The sequence below is a fragment of the Bubalus bubalis genome, chromosome 21, assembly GCF_019923935.1.
Source record: "Bubalus bubalis isolate 160015118507 breed Murrah chromosome 21, NDDB_SH_1, whole genome shotgun sequence".
Lineage (NCBI taxonomy): Eukaryota > Metazoa > Chordata > Mammalia > Artiodactyla > Bovidae > Bubalus > Bubalus bubalis.
The window spans coordinates 31,035,001-31,054,221 of record NC_059177.1 but is presented as its reverse complement, the minus strand read 5'-3'; the positions used below and the strand labels follow the sequence as shown (position 1 = coordinate 31,054,221).

At 39.2% G+C, this 19,221-nt stretch overlaps 1 long non-coding RNA gene across 3 annotated transcripts in view; it reads left to right on the top strand.

The window, feature by feature from the left end:
• LOC112581125 overlaps nt 1-19,221 on the top strand; it is a 470,843-nt gene that overhangs the window by 75,599 nt on the left and 376,023 nt on the right. The gene's annotated exons all lie outside the window — the stretch shown is intronic.

Below are 19,221 nucleotides of genomic sequence, written 5' to 3'. Positions count from 1 at the left end.
AGACTTTATTTCCATCAGCCATCACATCCACAACTAGGTGTTGTTTTTGCTTTGGCTCTGTCTCTTCATTCATTCTGGAGTTATTCCTCCACTCTTTTCCAGTAGCGTATTGGACACATACCAACCTGGGTGGTTCATCTTTCAGTGTCCTATCTTTTTGCCTTTTCATACTGTTCATGGGGTTCTCAAGGCAAAACTATTGAAGTGGTTTCCCAACTCTTCTTCAGTGGACCGTATTTTGTCAGAACTCTCCACCATGACCCGTCCATCTTGTGTGGCCCTACATGGCATGGCTCATAGTTTCATTGAGCTAGACAAAGCTGTGATCCATGTGATCAGTTTGGTTAGTTTTCTGTGATTGTGGTGTTCATTCTTTGGCTCAGATCAGGAACTCCTTAATTGCCAAATTCACACTTAAATGGAAGAAAGTAGGGAAAACCACTAGACCATTTAGATATGACCTAAATCAAATCCCTTATGATTATACAGTGGAAGTGACAAATAGATTCAAGGGATTAGATCTGATAGACAGTGCCTGGACAACTATGGATGGAGGTTCATGACATTGTACAGGAGACAGTGATCAAGACCATCACTATGAACAAAGCTAGTGGAGGTGATGGAATTCCAGTTGAGCTCTTTCAAATCCTGAAAGATGATGGTGTGAAAGTGCTGCACTCAATATGCCAGCAAATCTGAAAAACTCAGAGGTGGCCACAGGACCGGAAAAGGCCAGTTTTCATTCCAATCCCAAAGAAAGGCAAAACCAGAGAATGCTCCAACTACTGCACAATTGTACTCATCTCACATGCTAGCAAAGTAATACTCAAAATTCTCCAAGCCAGGCTTCAACAGTATGTGAACCATGAACTTCCAGATGTTCAAGCTGGTTTAGAAAAGGCAGAGGAACCAGAGATGAAATTGTCAATATCCTCTGGATCATCGACGGAGCAAGAGAGTTCCAGAAAAGCATCTATTTCTGCTTTCTTGACTCTGCCAGAGCCTTTGACTGTGTGGATCACAACAAACTGTGGAAAATTCTGAAAGAGATGGGAATAGCAGACCACCTGACCTGCCTCCTGAGAAATCTGTATGCAGGTCAAGAAGCAATAGTTAGAACTGGACATACAGCAGCCTGGTTCCAAATAGGGAAAGGAGTATGTCAGGCTGTATATTGTCACCCTGCTTATTTAACTTATATGCAGGGTACATCATGCAAAATGCCAGGATGAATGAAGCACAAGCTGAAATCAAGATTGCTGGGAGAAATATCAATAATCTCAGATACACAGATGATACCACTAGTAAGGCAGAAAGTGAAGAAGAACTAATTGATGAAAGTGAAAGAGGAGAATGAAAAAGTTGGCTTAAAGCTCAACATTCAGAAAACTAAGATCATAGCATCTGGTACAATCACTTCATGACAAATAGATGGGGAAACAATGGAAACAGTGACAGACTTTATTTGGGTGGGGGTGGAGCTCCAAAATCACTGCAGATGGTGACTGAAGCCATGGAATTAAAAGATGCTTGCTCCTTGGAAGGAAAGCTATGACCAACTTCAGTTCAGTTCAGTTCAGTCGCTCAGTCGTGTCCGACTCTGTGACCCATGAATCGCAGCACACCAGTCCTCCCTGTCCATCACCAAATCCCGGAGTTCACTCAGACTCGCGTCCATCGAGTCAGTGATGCCATCCAGCCATCTCATCCTCTGTCGTCCCCTTCTCCTCCTGCCCCCAATCCCTCCCAGCATCAGAGTCTTTTCCAGTGAGTCAACTCTTCACATGAGGTGGCCAAAGTACTGGAGTTTCAGCTTTAGCATCATTCCTTCCAAAGAACACCCAGGGCTGATCTCCTTCAGAATGGACTGGTTGGATCTCCTTCCAATCCAAGGGACTCTCAAGAGTCTTCTCCAACACCACAGTTCAAAAGCATCCATTCTTCAGTGCTCAGCTTTCTTCACAGTCCAACTCTCACATCCATACATGATCACAGGAAAAACCATAGCCTTGACTAGACGGACCTTTGTTGGCAAAATAATGTCTCTGCTTTGGAATATGCTATCTAGGTTGGTCATAACTTTCCTTCCAAGGAGTAAGCATCTTTTAATTTCATGGCTGCAGTCACCATCTGCAGTGATCTTGGAGCCCCAGAAAATAAAGTCTGACACTGTTTCCACTGTTTCCCCATCTATTTGCCATGAAGTGATGGGACCAGATGCCATGATCTTCATTTTCTGAATATTGAGCTTTAAGCCAACTTTTTCACTCTCCTCTTTCACTTTCATCAAGAGGCTTTTTAGTTCCTCTTCACTTTCTGCCATAAGGGTGGTGTCATCTGCATATCAGAAGTTATTGATATTTCTCCCGGCAATCTTGATTCCAGCTTGTGCTTCTTCCAGTCCAGCGTTTCTCATGATGTACTCTGCATAGGAGTTAAATAAGCAGGGTGACAATATACAGCCTTGACGTACTCCTTTTCCTATTTGGAACCAGTCTGTTGTTCCACGTCCAATTCTAACTGTTGCTTCCTGGCCTGCATACAGATTTCTCAAGAGGCAGGTCAAGGTGGTCTGGTATTCCCATCTCTTTCAGAATTTCCCACAGTTTATTGTGATCCACACAGTCAAAGGCTTTAGCATAGTCAATAAAGCAGAAATAGATATGTTTCTGTAACTCTCTTGCTTTTTTGATGATCCAGCGGATGTTGGCAATTTGATCTCTGGTTCCTCTGCCTTTTCTAAAACCAGCTTGAACATCTGCAAGTTCATGGTTCACATATTGCTGAAGTCTGGCTTGGAGAATTTTGAGCATTACTTTACTAGCGTGTAAGATGAGTGCAATTGTGCGGTAGTTTGAGCATTCTTTGGCATTGCCTTTCTTTGGGACTGGAATGAAAACGGACCTTTTCCAGTCCTGTGGCCACTGCTGAGTTTTCCACATTTGCTGGCATATTGAGTGCAGCACTTTCACAGCATCATCTTTCAGGATTTGAAATAGCTCCACTGGAATTCCATCACCTCCACTAGCTTTGTTCATAGTGATGCTTTCTAAGGCCCACTTGACTTCACATTCCAGGATGTCTGGCTCTAGGTGAGTGATCACACCATCGTGATTATCTGGGTCATGAAGATCTTTTTTGTACAGTTCTTCTGTGTATTCTTGCCACCTCTTCCTAATACCTTATGCTTCTGTTAGGTCCATACCATTTCTGTCCTTTATTGAGCCCATCTTTGCATGAAATGTTCCCTTGGTATCTCTAATTTTCTTGAAGAGATCTCTAGTCTTTCCCATTCTGTTGTTTTCCTCTATTTCTTTGCATTGATCACTGAGGAAGGCTTTCTTATCTCTTCTTGCTATTCTTCGGAACTCTGCATTCAGATGCTTATATCTTTCCTTTTCTCCTTTGCTTTTCACTTCTCTTCTTTTCACAGCTATTTGTAAGGCCTCCCCAGACAGCCATTTTGCTTTAGACAGCATATTAAAAAGAAGAAACATTACTTTAACAACAAAGGTCGTGTAGTCAAAGCTATGGTTTTCCAGTAGTCATGTATGAATGTGAGAGTTGGAGTACAAAGAAAGCTGAGCACTGAAGAATTGATGATTTTGAACTGTGGTGTTAGAGAAGATTCTTGAGAGTCCCTTGGACTGCAAGCAGATCCAACCAGTCCATCCTAAAGGAAATCGGTCCTGAATATTCATTGGAAGGACTGATGCTGAAGCTTGAAACTCCAGTACTTTAGCCACCTGAAGACCCTGATGCTGGGAAAGATTGAAGGTAGGAGGAGAAGGGGATGACAGAAGATGAGATGGTTGGATGGCATAACTGATGCAATGGACAGTTTGAGTAAGCTCCAGGAGTTGGTAATGGAAAGGGAGGCCTGGCATGCTGCAGACCATGGGGTCGCAAAGAGTTGGACATGACTGAGTGGCTGAACTCTACTGAATTTTGTAGTATTTCATATATGATGCATACATTTCATTTGAATCCTATATATTCTTGATAAATCTCTTCCAGTGTGTAACATGTGTGGTGAATAGACTTTAAAAAATTAAATTTCAGTGAGTAATGTGGTTCTTTTGAGATGGCATTAATGATCTTCATTTGAATGGCAACCGCATGGTTGGGAAGGCTCCACATTAGCAGTCAGTTTGTTCCAAATCATTGCTTGCTCAGATGGAGGCTGGGTAGCTGGACATTCATTCTACTTCTGTTTTTTGTTTTTGTTTTTTTTTTCTTCTTTTTTATTGGAGTATAATTGCTTTACACTGTTGTTAGTTTCTGCTTCACAACAAAGTGAATTAGCTGTAGGTATACAAGTATACCCTCCAGCTATAGCTTCCCTCCCACCCTACCTCTGTCCCCCCCCCCCATCTAGGTCATCACAGAGCACCAAGCTGAGCTCCTTGTGCTAAATAGCAGCCTTCCTCTAGCTCTTTATACATGGTAGTGTATGTCAATGCTACTCTCTCAGAAAAGGGAGCTCTCTTGCACTATTGGTGTGAATGTGAATTGATACAGCCACTATGGAGAACAGTTTGCAGGTTCCTTAAAAAACAAAAAATAGAACCACCATATGACCCAGCAATCCAACTACTGGCATACACCCTGAGAAAACCATAATTAAAAAAGATGCATGTACCTCAGTGTTCATAGCACACCATTTACAATAGCCAGGACATGGAAGCAACCTATATGTCCACCAACAGGTGAATGAGTAAAGAAGATATGGTACCTATATACAATGGAATATTACTCAGCCATAAAAAGGGAAAAAACTGGGTCACTTGTATTCATTTGGTTGGACCTAGAGTCTGTCGTGCAGAGTGAAGTAGGTCAGAAACAGGAAAATACCATATATGAATACATACATATGGAATCTATAAAAATTGTACTAATGAACCTATTTGCAGGGCAGGAATAGAGACACAAACATACAGAACAGACTTGTGGAATGAATTGAGAGATTAACTGTACTTCTGAGTGAAGGACCCTTTCACTACAGGTCTGGCCCCTATTCTGTCCCATCAGCATCTTTGTTCCCTATGTCCTACAACTGAGGAAATCTTGTGTTTTCTCACGATGAGATGAAAATGTATGTTTCTAATCACTTACATCATCCCACTTCTCTTAGCTGTGCACCTGAATCTTACCCTTTGACCTAGGGATCAAGCTTTCAAAAACTCAAAATCAACAGTTTACCCCTTTACCAACAGTTATCCCCTTTGTTCATTGTGATATTTCTGGATGTGTCATCCCTTCCATAAAACAACAAAATACAGATTGTTTAAAAAACAAAAGAGATAAGACTCACACAATAGAAGAAAATACTAGAGAAGATGGGGAAATAATATTTTAAAGTATTATTCAGAGCAAATAAATAACCAGGGAATAAAATTCAGAAGACAGTTTATTAATTAGCTCATTGTTCCCTGGTGGCTCAGATGGTAAAGAATCCACCTGCAATGTGGGAGACCTGAGTTTGATCCCTGGGTTGGGAAGATCGCTTGGAGAAGAGAACGGCTGAATTCTCCAGTATTCTTGCCTGGAGAATTCCATGGACAGAGAAACCTGGTGGGCTACAGACCATGGGGCTGCAAAGAGGGGCACGACTGAGCAACTTTCCGGAGAAGGCAGTGGCACCGCACTCCAGTACTCTTGCCTGGAAAATCCCATGGACAGAGGAGCCTGGAAGGCTGCAGTCCATGGGGTCGCTAAGAGTCGGACACGACTGAGCGACTTCACTTTCACTTTTCACTTTCATGCATTGGAGAAGGAAATGGCAACCCACTCCAGCGCTCTTGCCTGGAGAATCCCAGGGATGGGGTAGCCTGGCAGGCTGCTGTCTATGGGGTCACACAGAGTCGGACACGACTGAAGTGACTTAGTAGTAGTAGTATGCCAAGAAGGAGAGATGATGCTGAGGTTTTGATAGAGGGGCCAGGAAGCAACATGCTCAAAGACACGCTCTAGAAAGTCCTCCAGCGTTGGACATTGGCATTTCCTTTGACAGAGATGAAGAAAAATGGAAGCTAGGGTATTGTGGGAGATGCTCACTTAGATATGAGATAAGATACAGAACCATGTATATAAGGCAGCCTTTCTGAATTCATAGTGATGACCTAAAATCTCCTTGAAGAGAGTGGACACATGTGATTGGGATGAAACACTTCCTGATTTAGAAATAGACTCATATGTCAGTGGATTCAGTGAGTCAGGGAAGGAGGATGAAGAAATAAAACAGAGCAATTTTTTTCATCCAATATAAAGGGGCAAGAGAAAGAAGAAGGAAATAAGAAAAAGTGCTGGCTTTGTGAAACAAGTACAGATTCAGCTGAATGCTGTTTGGTATATAATTTGTTACAACATTTTATTTCCCCAGTTAGATCACAATTTTAAAAATACAACTGAACAGATTCTATTTTATAATAAAAGCATTAGTTCCCCTTTATTGAGCATCTGCTGTGTGAAAGGCACTTCACTAGGCACTTTACAAGTACCTAGAGTAATCTGTCCGGAGAAGGCAATGGCACCCTACTCCAGTACTCCTGCTTGGAAAATCCCATGGACGGAGGAGCCTGGTAGGCTGCAGTCCATGGGGTTGCTAAGAGTCAGACACGACTGAGTGACTTCACTTTCACCTTTCACTTTCATGCATTGGAGAAGGAGATGGCAACCCATTCCAGTGTCCTTGCCTGGAGAATCCCAGGGATGGCTGAGCCTGGCAGGCTGCCGTCTATGGGGTCGCACAGAGTCGGACACAACTGAAGCGACTTAGCAGCAGCAGCAGCAGAGTAATCTGTCACATTTTCAATGTATGTGGTGTTATCCCCATTTTGCAATCATGGAAACTGTGCTCAGTGGTCAATCCTCCTCTCCAGGCTCCTACTGCAAGTGAAAGTTGTGGCTAGGATTAGAGCTCAGGACCATCTGGCTGGGACTGTATTCACATCTCCCTGTCTTGGGGGGGGGGGGTGGGGGTGGTGTTCTCTTGCAGTGCTCTGTAGAGACAGGGGAGGGACTTACCCCAGGTGGGCAGAAAGGAAGTTATCAAACATGCCCATTTCTTGCCACCGCTTCTGCTTTTAGCAACTGCAGTTTACAATTTTGGATGCACCTGGCTGGAACAGCTGTGTACTTAATAAGTTGCTTTCTCTTTGGAGTCATTCTGCAGAGAAAGGCACCAGAGATATCCTTAGGGAAGCAGTGTGTCAGCACGGCCGTTATGAATCTGATCCCCACATGCTTGCTCTATAGTCTGTGAACTAACTTTTTGGCCTACTGAATATAAAGAGGTGGCAACACTCAGGACAACAACAGCATTTTTAGAAAAGTGTTTCAGAGCAGTAGGGATTGCAGTATGGGCTATGAATAGTCATAGAGTGAGTCAAATGAGCTTGTAAAGCTGGAATATGTAGATTACAATAGTAATTCCCATTGATGGTCATCATGAGGATTAACAAAACACATCAAGCATGAGACAGTAGCTGGCACATATAAATGAGAACTATTATCATCCTTTCATTAGAAGTTTGAATGAAAAAAATTCACTTTTATTCTGGAAAAATCCAAAAGTTAAGAATTTATGATTTTCCTATTTATAATTTCAATATTTAGGATATCTGAGATTTTAATATTTACAGCATCTAAGTGTTGCAGTATATTTTGTTAAATGCCTCTTTTGGTATGGAATGACATTTCAACTATAATTTCTGCTTATCTCCTCTAGTCTGTATCTCCTTCACTGTGTACCTTTATTTTCTCCAACCTCTAAAGTTCTATTTGCCCAGGTTTCTTCTTCTGCCTCCTCTGCAAATATGTGCAAGCTCTTCCCAACAATGCTTTTTTGTCTTTGTACCTAATCCTTACTTTCTCTTCCTATTATTCTAATTACTAATTTCAGGCAGGATTACCAAACATGGAGTAGCTGGCCCTTTTACTCAACCATGTACTCATTCATTTTTTCACTCAAAAATTGGTTTCCAAATTCCTGCTGCCCTCCAGCGTGCTGCAATAAGCTTTGTGCTCTAATGGTGAGGTTGCCATACCAGAATTTCTGTTATTTATATTCCCCTTGGAGAGAAAACTGTATAATTACAAGTGGTGATACATACCAAAAAGGAAAAATTAAGGGAACTCTTTCAACATGTGTTTAGGTAATCTAAGGATGCTTTCTGGAGAAGTTTCCATGAACTCTGAATGACATTAGGGTACCTATTTTGTTGTTGTTGTTGGTCACTTATTAAGTTGTGTCTGACTCTTTGTGATCCTGTGGCACACCAGCCTTCCCTGTCCACGATCTCCCAGAGTTTGCTCAAATTCATGTCCATTGAGTCAGTGATGCTATCTAACCATTCTGTCTTCTGCTACCTTCTTCTTTTTCCTTCAGTCTTTCCCAGAATCAAGGTCTTTTCCAGTGTATTGGCTTTTTGCATCAGGTGGCCAAAGTATTGGAGCTTCAGCATCAATTCTTCCAATGGATATTCACGGTTGACTTGCTTTAGGATTGACTGGATTGATCTCCTTGCTGTCCAAGTCACTCTCAAGAATCCATAGGGTTCACCAAAAGGATGAATACCATGGAAAGCATTTTACTCTTGTAGTTTTGACACTGTGCTTTCTAGACTTTCTTAGTCCTTAACTCTCCTGCAGCCCCCAAAATTCCCCCAGACACCTGTCTTTATGTAACCATAAATTACCTTAATCGAATTCTATTTCTATACCTTTTCCACGTTTCAGTAGCACATATTTTCTCTTCCCTTACTTGAGATTAATATTCTCCAACATTTTCTTCTCAACATTCTGTAAACTCTAAGTTACTTTTCTTCGTTGTTGTGTTTTTATTTAAGAAATGATTGTGTGTCCTTTTTCCACTCACCTCCTTTCTCATTATTCTTTTCTAGTTCAGTGCATTTACCTGCCAGCTGTTTGTCTTTGAATTTTTTGGCTTCCTTTGTACTTTATTCCACTCATCGACCAATATAATAATATATCCTATTGTAGTAAGTGTGTCAGATCATGTATAGCAGTTAATCCCTTATTTTCCATGAAGGTGGGACTTTTAAAGTATTCTCTGTGATTTTTCTAAATTTGCCTTTGTCAAACTAAATCATTTCAATTTGCTAAACCGGCTCATAATGATTAATACAAGTATCAAATCACCAAGTCTAATGAACATGGCTTTTTCCCACAAAATCAAGGCTTACATGGAGTTGAAGAGTGTAAAGACTGGCATTAGGCTCATTGAAGGCACAGAAAGTTTTCAAGCATCTCAAAGAAAGCATCAGTATTCATTTTTAGTGTGCTGCCTCATGAATCCTTATGTTTATAACACTTCTCTCCTGGAATAAATCTTATAGCTGATTATCACAGCTGTTGGCTTACAGCCAAAAGCAATTCTGGGAACAGTATTCAATTGATGTGTAAACTAGTGAAATACCAGGAACTTTTGGAAGATGAAGAAAGGTGATTAGTTATTGAAGAATAAACAATAGTAAAACATCAAGCATACACTCTCAAACAGTGCAGGAAAGAATTTTCCATGAGTTCATATGAATATAGATGGGGTTATATTTTAGAATGTGGGTACCACCAGATGATTTATATTTTGTTATATTGTTGGAGAACATTTAACTAGTACCAAGTATGTCATCTAGAGTTTAAAGGTAATAAACACTCCTATTATTCAAAGTAATATGTTTAGAATACCACCGTCAACATATACTTTTATTTAAAATTGAATAAGGAACTTGATACAGAAAAATAAAAACAGTAATAAATCGATGAATGTAAAACCACGGGAGCCGAAAACCTAGAACTGCAAGCATTTAGATTAGGTTAAACAGAATGTGAAGATGACGGGTTGGATCTTTAAATAGAGCAGAAGCCCCCACTGTATGTAGTTGATATGGACCATATTATCCAACTTTCTGGAATATTTTCCATTTGGATTTTAGAATATTTTATAATGATAATAAAACCCTCGATGGAGAAAATTGTTCAGTGAAGGTTCACATTCATACTGTTTGGAAACTTAGACTGAAAAAAAAAAAAGAAAAAACAAAAACCTATATCTGAAGGGGGAGAAGGAGGCTCTTTCCCAACCAGCTAAATCAGTCAAATTAACTCAATGGGCAGATCAACCTGTTGCCAATGAAAGATATCATACTTTTTTCTATTTTATGACTAACTGTGATACTTTATTATTATCATATGCAATTTTGAAAGTTATGTTATCAGGCATAGCTTCACATTTAGATTTTCCAGAAGTAAATTGCCATTTTTTATTCTATATTTCTTTACTGCAACACTACTTCAAAGACACACATGAAGTGGACTGGGAAAAATCTACTACTCATTTGGAATCTTTCATATGTATGCGCATAGGACTTCCTAGTGGTCCAGTAGTCAAGACTTCACCTTCTAATTCAATCCCTGGTTGGGGACCTAAGATCCCACATGCCTCATGGACAAAAACCCAAAGCATAGAACAAAAGCAGTATAGTAACAAATTCAATAAAGACTTCAAAATTGATCTACATTAAAAAAAAAACAACAATAAAATTTATGGGCAAAGTCTCAAGCAATGACATAGCTTATGACAATGAATGAAAACAAAAATAACAAAAGTCAACCAATCATCCCATTTTTAATTATATTATAATTTTAAAGCTTAGCTTTCAATTGGAGATATGTACTGCACTCATGTGTATGTGCACCTACGCACAAAGAAACATGTTCATTCATTAAGTCAAAGCAGATATTTTAACTTATGTGCTTAAGGATCCCTATAGCAAAATAAGATGAAAATCTTCTTTTAAGATAAAAACATGTGTCTAAAAAACATGAACTGTCCCAATACATGACAGAAGTCAGGTTGAGGTTATTTAAACTTCATGTAAATGACCTTCAGAGGCCTATATCACGGGGAACTTTATGGACCACCATACATGATTTTGGAAAAGGTATAAGAGCAATATTTATATGATAGTATTTTCAGAACCAGCATATTAACTCCGAATGGCCAAACAAATTTATAATTAAGACAATGCAAAGTGGTTTTCTGGCTTTCTAGGGTTTGGGTATTGACTTATTAGATGAATTTATTAATTCCTAAAAGTTCTCATTTGTCAATTTTTCTTGATTTAGATTATATGTGTCAGGTGTGTATCAGGTGTTCTGAGGGGGAAGGGAATTCAGCCAGCATATGTCCCCACATTGACTCATACACAAAAAAGAACATTTGCAGATGTGTTGATAATGGGAGGGTTCAAATCATTTGTCCTAAAGCAATATTCGTAGTCACACTTTGATCACTTTTATAGTGGTTAGACTGTTTTCCCTGCAGAAATTACCCCATAACCTCAAAAGACAAGAGAAATATTAGGTGAGAAAATTGGAAAACATCCGATTGGCATGTTTCAGCAAGTGGACCAGAATGAATTATATACAATCTGATTTCAGCTACTTAATGTAATACGTTTAATACCACAGTGTGTCAAGAGAAACCGGCAGATAAAACCCACATAAATCATAAAATTGCTTCACCACCACAATATTTATAGACCTTTAATGGTGATTTTTTTTTTCAAAAATTGTAGTTGCTTACTTTATTCACAATTATTACCCTTTGCAAGGTGTTTGATGATTTCCATACATAGTCATATTTAATTCACTGAAAACCTAGAGGCAGACATTCGTATCCCCTTTTTACAGATTAGAAACCAAATGCTCACTTAGCAGTCTCAGTATTTTTTTAGTCACAAAGGTAGGACCTCACAAAACTGAGTCATTCAAATAACTGTGCTATCCTCCACGTTAAAAATATTCCATCTGTTGTTTTTAGCAAAGTATTTTAATGAGAATTTTAGGAGTTATAATTACAGTAGTAGAAGCAAGGATAATAATAATAAGATATAGCTGAATTTATTGATTGTTTTTCACAAACTCTTATGTAAATTGTAATTTCCAGTTTTACAGAAGTAGATCTAATCTGTCTGAGATTAGAAAGCCACTGACTAGTGGAGCTAGGATTTGAGCTCAGAACTTTCAACTCCAGATTCTGTAGTCTGAGCCAAACAGAAGTTAAATGTGACTAATACATGGGCACAGAGGAAGAGTGTGGGGGTGGAAATTTTACAAAATTTTAATTTGTGAAGAGTTTTATATCTTACCATATTAGACATTAAATTTCTCTTTAATGAGATTTTTTTTCTGTATTCCTTATCTGAATAATATAGAGAGGACTGGAAAATATAAGACTACATTATTTTGATACCCTGACAGCTTTCAAGATATTAATTTGTTGAGATAATGTAATAATATTTCCACTTTCTTAGAATATTAAGTTTTATCATAGAATTTCACATTAAAAATTAAGATTACTTTCATTGGCAACATATTCTGTAATTTCAAAAATTAAAAAAAAATACCACACAAACTTGAAGCTATGCAGAATACTTATTAATGGTCCCTGTTCACCCATTGTCTTTAATTCAGGGAGTATAAAGAAATAAACTACAGCTTCTACATACAATCATCTCTCAGCTCCATATTTGATTCTGAGTTGATTTACCCTTTTGTGACTTCATATCAGTTCAGTTCAGTCGCTCACTCATGTCCAACTCTTTGTGACCCTATGGACTGAAGCGTGCCAGACTTCCCTGTCAATCACCAACTCCGGGAGCTTACTCAAACTCAAGTCCATTGAGTTGGTGATGCCATCCAGCCATCTCATCCTCTGTCATCCCTTTCTCCTGGTGCCTTCAATCTTTCCCAGTATCAGGGTCTTTTCAAATGAGTCAGTTCTTTACATCAGGTGGCCGAAGTATTGGAGTTTCAGCTTCAGCATCAGTCCTTCCAATGAATATTCAGGACTGATCTTCTTTAGAATGGACTGGTTGGATCTGCTTGCAGTCCAAGGGACTCTCAAGAGTCTTCTCCAACACCACAGTTCATATTTATACAAACAATTCTGTTTACCTAATGAGTATTACTTTTAAAATTTTCTTTTCTTTTCTGATAGAAAATAGGTCCTTCTATTGGGAATATTTATTCCATTACTGAACTGCTTCCACCCTTGTCCTGTGCAAGATTATTAATCTCTTTGTGTTTAACTAGTATATACAAAACTTATACAAAGAAGCAATATTTGAAAACTTTATTCAGACAGATTTTTTTCACTTCTACCTGTCTGCTTTTTTCCCTGAGACATGTATATATTATAGTCTTTTTTTTTTTTTAAAGAACAGTTTTGGAGAAAGAACATTATTATATTTGTAATCTCCTATTGAAAAGCAGAGACATTACTTTGCCAACAAAGGTCCGTCTAGTCAAGGCTATGGTTTTTCCTGTGGTCATGTATGGATGTGAGAGTTGGACTGTGAAAAAAGCTGAGTGCCGAAGAATTGATGCTTTTGAACTGTGGTGTTGGAGAAGACTCTTGAGAGCCCCTTGGACTGCAAGGAGATCCAACCAGTCCATTCTGAAGGAGATCAGCCCTGGGATTTCTTTGGAAGGAATGATGCTAAAGCTGAGACTCCAGTACTTTGGCCACCTCATGCGAAGAGTTGACTCATTGGGAAAGACTCTCATGCTGGGAGGGATTGGGGGCAGGAGGAGAAGGGGACAACAGAGGATGAGATGGCTGGATGGCATCACGAACTAGCTGGACGTGAGTCTGAGTGAACTCTGGGAGTTGGTGATGGACAGGGAGGCCTGGCGTGCTGCGATTCATGGGGTCGCAGAGAGTCGGACACGACTGAGCAACTGAACTGAACTGAATCTCATATCATAGGAAAACAGGGGAAAATGTTATGCCCTGTCATTTCAAAGATTAAAAAGAAAAGGATTTTAGGTATTTGTTTAGTTGGAGTTCTTCTTTTGGAAGTGCCTAAAATGCTTATTTCCAAGCATAAAGGAAACTCAGCTTTACAAATAAAGTCACAAAGTGAGAAAATGAAGAAGGACATAATAAAAGCAGAGGGACTGTGTATAAAGGCTGGATTCACTTGAATCCATTAGAAGACCACTTTGTGGTTGCACTTTTTACCATCCTGTAGAGCCATCTCATTTCTAAGATACAAGGTTTAAAATTTAGTTATGCAAACTCCCCTTTGTTTGCATCAAATTTTGTAACCATTTAGTCTGACTGTGTAGGTATCTTGCCCTAGATCTGTTCCTTTGTTTTAACACCCACCACTGAGGCACGAATCTTGTAAAACTTGAGTGTCATCTTGCTGCTCTGAAGATGGTTTTACAAGATAAACAGTGACAGTCTTTATGTTGCTAGTGGATCTTAACCATGTCTTAAAATGTTTACTAAAGGGATCAAATTGCCAACATATGCTGGATCATCGAAAAAGCAAGCGAGTTCCAGAAAAACATCTATTTCTGCTTTATTCACTATGCCAAAGCCTTTTTGACTGTGTGGATCACAATAAACTGTGGAAAATTCTGAAAGAGATGGGAATACCAGACCACCTGACCTGCCTCTTGAGAAACCTATATGCAGGTCAGGAAGCAACAGTTAGAACTGGACATGGAACAACAGACTGGTTCCAAATAGGAAGAGGAGTATGTCGAGGCTGTATATTGTCACCCTGCTTATTTAACTTCTATGCAGAGTATATCATGAGAAATGCTGGGCTGGAAGAAGCACAAGCTGGAATCAAGATTGCCGGGAGAAATATCAATAACCTCAGATATGCAGATGACACCACCCTTATGGGAGAAAGTGAAGAGGAACTCAAAAGCCTCTTGATGAAAGTGAAAGAAGAGAGGGAAAAAGTTGGCTTAAAGCGCAACATTCAGAAAAGGGAGTAAGATCATGGCATCTGGTCTCATCACTTCATGGCAAATCGATGGGGATACAGTGGAAACAGTGTCAGACTTTATTTTGGGGGGCTCCCAAATCACTGCAGATGGTGATTGCAGCCAGGAAATTAAAAGACACTTACTCCTTGGAAGGAAAGTTATGATCAACCTGGACAGCATATTAAAAAGCAGACACATTACTTTGCTAACAAAGGTCTGGATATTCAAGGCGATGGTTTTTCCAGTAGTCACATATGGATGGGAGAGTTGGACTATAAAGAAAGCTGAGCGCCGAAGAATTGATGATTTTGAAATGTGGTGTTGGAGAAGACTCTTGAGAGTCCCTTGGACCGCAAGGAGATCCAACCAGTCCATCCTAAAGGAGATCAGTCCTGAGTGTTCATTGGAAGGACTGATGTTGAAGCTGAAACTCCAATACTTTGGCCGCCTGATGTGAAGAGCTGACTCATTGGAAAAGACTCTGATGCTGGGAGGGATTGGGGGCAGGAGGAGAAGGGGACGACAGAGGATGAGATGGCTGGATGGCATCACTGACTCGATGGACATGGGTTTGGGTGAACTCCGGGAGTTGGTGATGGACAGGGAGGCCTGGTGTGCTGTGCTTCATGGGGTTGCAAAGAGTTGGACACGACTGAGTGACTGAACTGAACTGAAATAGTATTTTATACACAGGTTTTATATGGGAGAGCCTTTCATTAAAATCATGTTATTATCAGGATTTAAAATTTTTTCTGTTAACAGTATAGTTTTCATGAATTGTGTTTGTTTCTATTTGATTTGATAAACATACAAAGATCAAGAATATGCCTAAAGAATATGCCTAAAATTAAAAAAAAATTTTAATATGTTTTAAAAGGTTTGTTTACATTGTAGTCACCCTCCAAAGTAGGAAGCGATTGCTTAAGAAGTACACAGGATAATAATTAATTGTACATTTTAAAGTTTTCTTTTCATATGTTGCCTCAGCAGTATTGGAAAACTTGTATTTGAATAAACTGGAGCATAGAGGAAACTGCTACATTTTTTGTTATGTCGCCTTTTACCTGTGAATTGTGAAGTCGCTTCAGTTGTGTCCGACTCTGTGCGACCCCATAGACAGCAGCCCACAGGGCTCCTCTGTCCCTGGGGTTCTTCAGGCAAGAACACTGGAGTGGGTTGCCATTTCCTTCTCCAGTGCGTGCACGCATGCTAAGTCGCTTCAGTCATGTCCACCTCTGTGCGACCCCACACCTAACTCCCACCATAAAACTGTTTCTGTGAAAGTTGGAACACTTTTTATGGCAGGGCTTCCTTGGAGGCTCAGTGGTAAAGAATCTGCCAGTGCAGGAGAGGTGGTTATCACTGAGCATGAGATTACATCATAGTTTTTTTTTTTTTTTTTTTTGCCTCTTCTTTAAATATTATAATTGATAGGAGTGGAGATGTGACATTATTTTCAGGGTTTTAGAAAGAAGTGCAGATGTTTGGACCTGAATCATGTAATTTAGCAAATCCCTAATGAAAGAGGACATATTAGACATTATATTGACTAAATACTATTGCACACCTCCCAGCTAAACCCACCATTCCTTTGCACTCAGAAGGTGCTGACCTATATTATTTTGTATGAATTATAAAAAAAATCAGTAAGGTTTTAGGATGAAATGAGATTCTGAAACTACATGAGCATGAATTTAGCGAAATACACATGAGAAATAGAAAATGTCCTATTCTTAATCTAGGTTTAATTTTCAGAGTATAAAATGTGGTAGTATTGTTTGTCATATCATCCGGGAGTGACTATACTTACTTACAGCATAAATCTTATGCAGAATCATTCCAAAGGAGTCACAAAATTCAACCCTTTATTGAACTTTCTTTTTCTGCAGTATTTGTGATAAATGTAACTTGGACCAGCCAATCCCAGATTCGCACTTGAGAGATACCTGAAGTAAACTATCCCCTTCCTCATATCATAGTCTTTAGTGAAAGTCACTCAGTCCTGTCCAACTCTTTGTGACCCCATGGACTGTAGACCACCAGGCTTCACTGTCTATGGGATTCTCCAGGCAGGAATCCTGGAGTGGGGTGCCATTCCCATCTCCAATGGTCTTTACAATGTCCGTAAATAGCTCTTATCCTCTTTCCTCTCACTTAATTGATTTAAAGGGAAAATGTAGTTCTGCTTTTATTCCTAAAAGTGAATTTATCAACTTACCATGTATTTATTCCTTGTAGATGAGAATACTGACTTAAAATTGAAGACAAACCCTTGGCTTTAACACTGTTATAAAGGCGGGGATTAGAACAGGCGTTACCACATTGTATCGTGTCACTGGCACTAAGCCCAGTCATCAGCAGATGTGCCCGTTGAAAAGAATCAGCAACACATTTATCAGTCTTAATAATACAAAGGGAGAAGAAAAACAGATAAAACCAGAAAGCTGAATATTTAAAAGTATAGCTATTTAAGATTTCTGGCTGGATGAAAGGGGAGAAGAGAGTTACCCTGTTTTGCCCTGTGCAGTTCAGACTCTTTTTTTGGAGTAGTAATAGTTCACCAGAGACCTTGAGATTGGAGCTCAGACAAAAGGAGAGTGACCAAAATGGTGTGCCTCTTTGAAAGCATCTGATTTGAAGGACAACCGAAGATGTTGGGATGTTTAGCTTGAAGAAATGTAGCAACTTGAAAGCCGTCTTTAAATAACAACCTGCATTACGAAATTGGCATTATAGAGTTGTGTTCATGCACTTTTATTAGCTTGACTTCACGGAGGAGAAAACTGCATCCAAGAGAGGTTAAGTAACTTGTTCAAGATCACACAGCTCGTACTAGAGTACCTTTTTTCCCTTCCTTCTGGATTAGTACTTTAGAGGAACGTATCCTCCAAATTGCTAAGATGCAATGTTCACAGTCAGTGAAGACATGTAATTTACTGAGATCTGTGTTGCAATTCACTTTGCTCCATTCAACTACCTCATGGTTTTTCTCTTAAACCTTCCTTACTGAACTTCACCTTGTTTTAGTTTGTCTCTGAACTTGTCACTCACATGCAAGTTCTTCTAAACCTATGTTTTTGAAAATGTTCATGTTTTTCTTGCCTTATATAGCCAGGACTTACTTTAAAGGTGTTTCTGCATAAGAAATAGTAATTTTATGCATGTAAATAGCCTTTGCACATACAGCCTCAACAACCTATACCCTGTTTTGAGGGGATAGATTAGGACACGCAGCAGAACAGAAGAGAATTTAACAATGTAATGAAAGCAGCTTTGCTCAGTTTAAAGAGAAATTAGGAAGCCAGAAATCTCCACTCTGGGTAATTCACAGCTTCACCAAAAGGAGTTCTTGAATCATCGATAAGCTACTATTGCCCCAAGAAAAGACCACATTTAGTCATTCCAGGTAAATGCCTATTTATTATGTTGCCATGGCTGAGGAGGAAAAGAGAAAGAAAAACGGAAAGTAATAGACGTTCTGCTCCAGAGAACGTTAATTATTTATCCTGATACAAGCATAATTACTTGGCAGTTCATGGAAAACAAAATGAGGCATTAAAAAGAATGAAATAATTAAAATATATTGATAATGAGCACACTGCTATATTGACCCAACGATGGTTAAGATATCAAAGATGCATGCTTCAAAGGGGTATTATTTTGCAATTAAAAAGAACTGTAGAAGAAGAAACTGAAGACATGATAATTATACAGTGCATTCGGTATAGTTGTCAGTGGAAATGCCATTTAGGGAAAATAATACCATGTAAAAAGAAGTTAACAGAAGAAAAAAACTAAAAAGGAACTTACTGTTAATGCGAGTAGGATCAATTATACATGTCTGGAAGGCAATAGTTATTTATGGTAGATTTTTAAATACTAGGCAATAGAAATATTAGTTTCATGTTCAACATCTTATTTTCATTGGCGACAGAAGGTTTATCATTTCCCATATTTGTCATCACGACCTTCGCTTACTTGATATTATTCTATGAAAAATGTATTATCACTCATGATCACAAAGTATATTTTTCTTAGTTCTTGAATTTGATCATACTTGAGAGTGATATTCAGTCATTAATAGTAGGTAAATCACTGCTCTTCCCAAACCAAGAGGAGGAACTATTTATATTTTTAAAGTGTATGAATGCTTGATTTGACCAACCAAGTGAGGAAAAGTAACTCAAAGTCACCCTTGACACGAGTATGTGGTCAGTTGTGTCCACGTCCTTGTCCCACAGACTGTAGCCCTCCTCTGTCCATGAGATTTCCCAGGCAAGAGTATTGGAGTGGCTTGTCATTCCCTGCTACAGGGGATCTTCTGACCCAGGAATCAAACCCATGTCTCCTGAGGCTCTTGCATTGGGAGGCAGATTCTTCACCACTAAGCCACTTGGGATCAGAGCA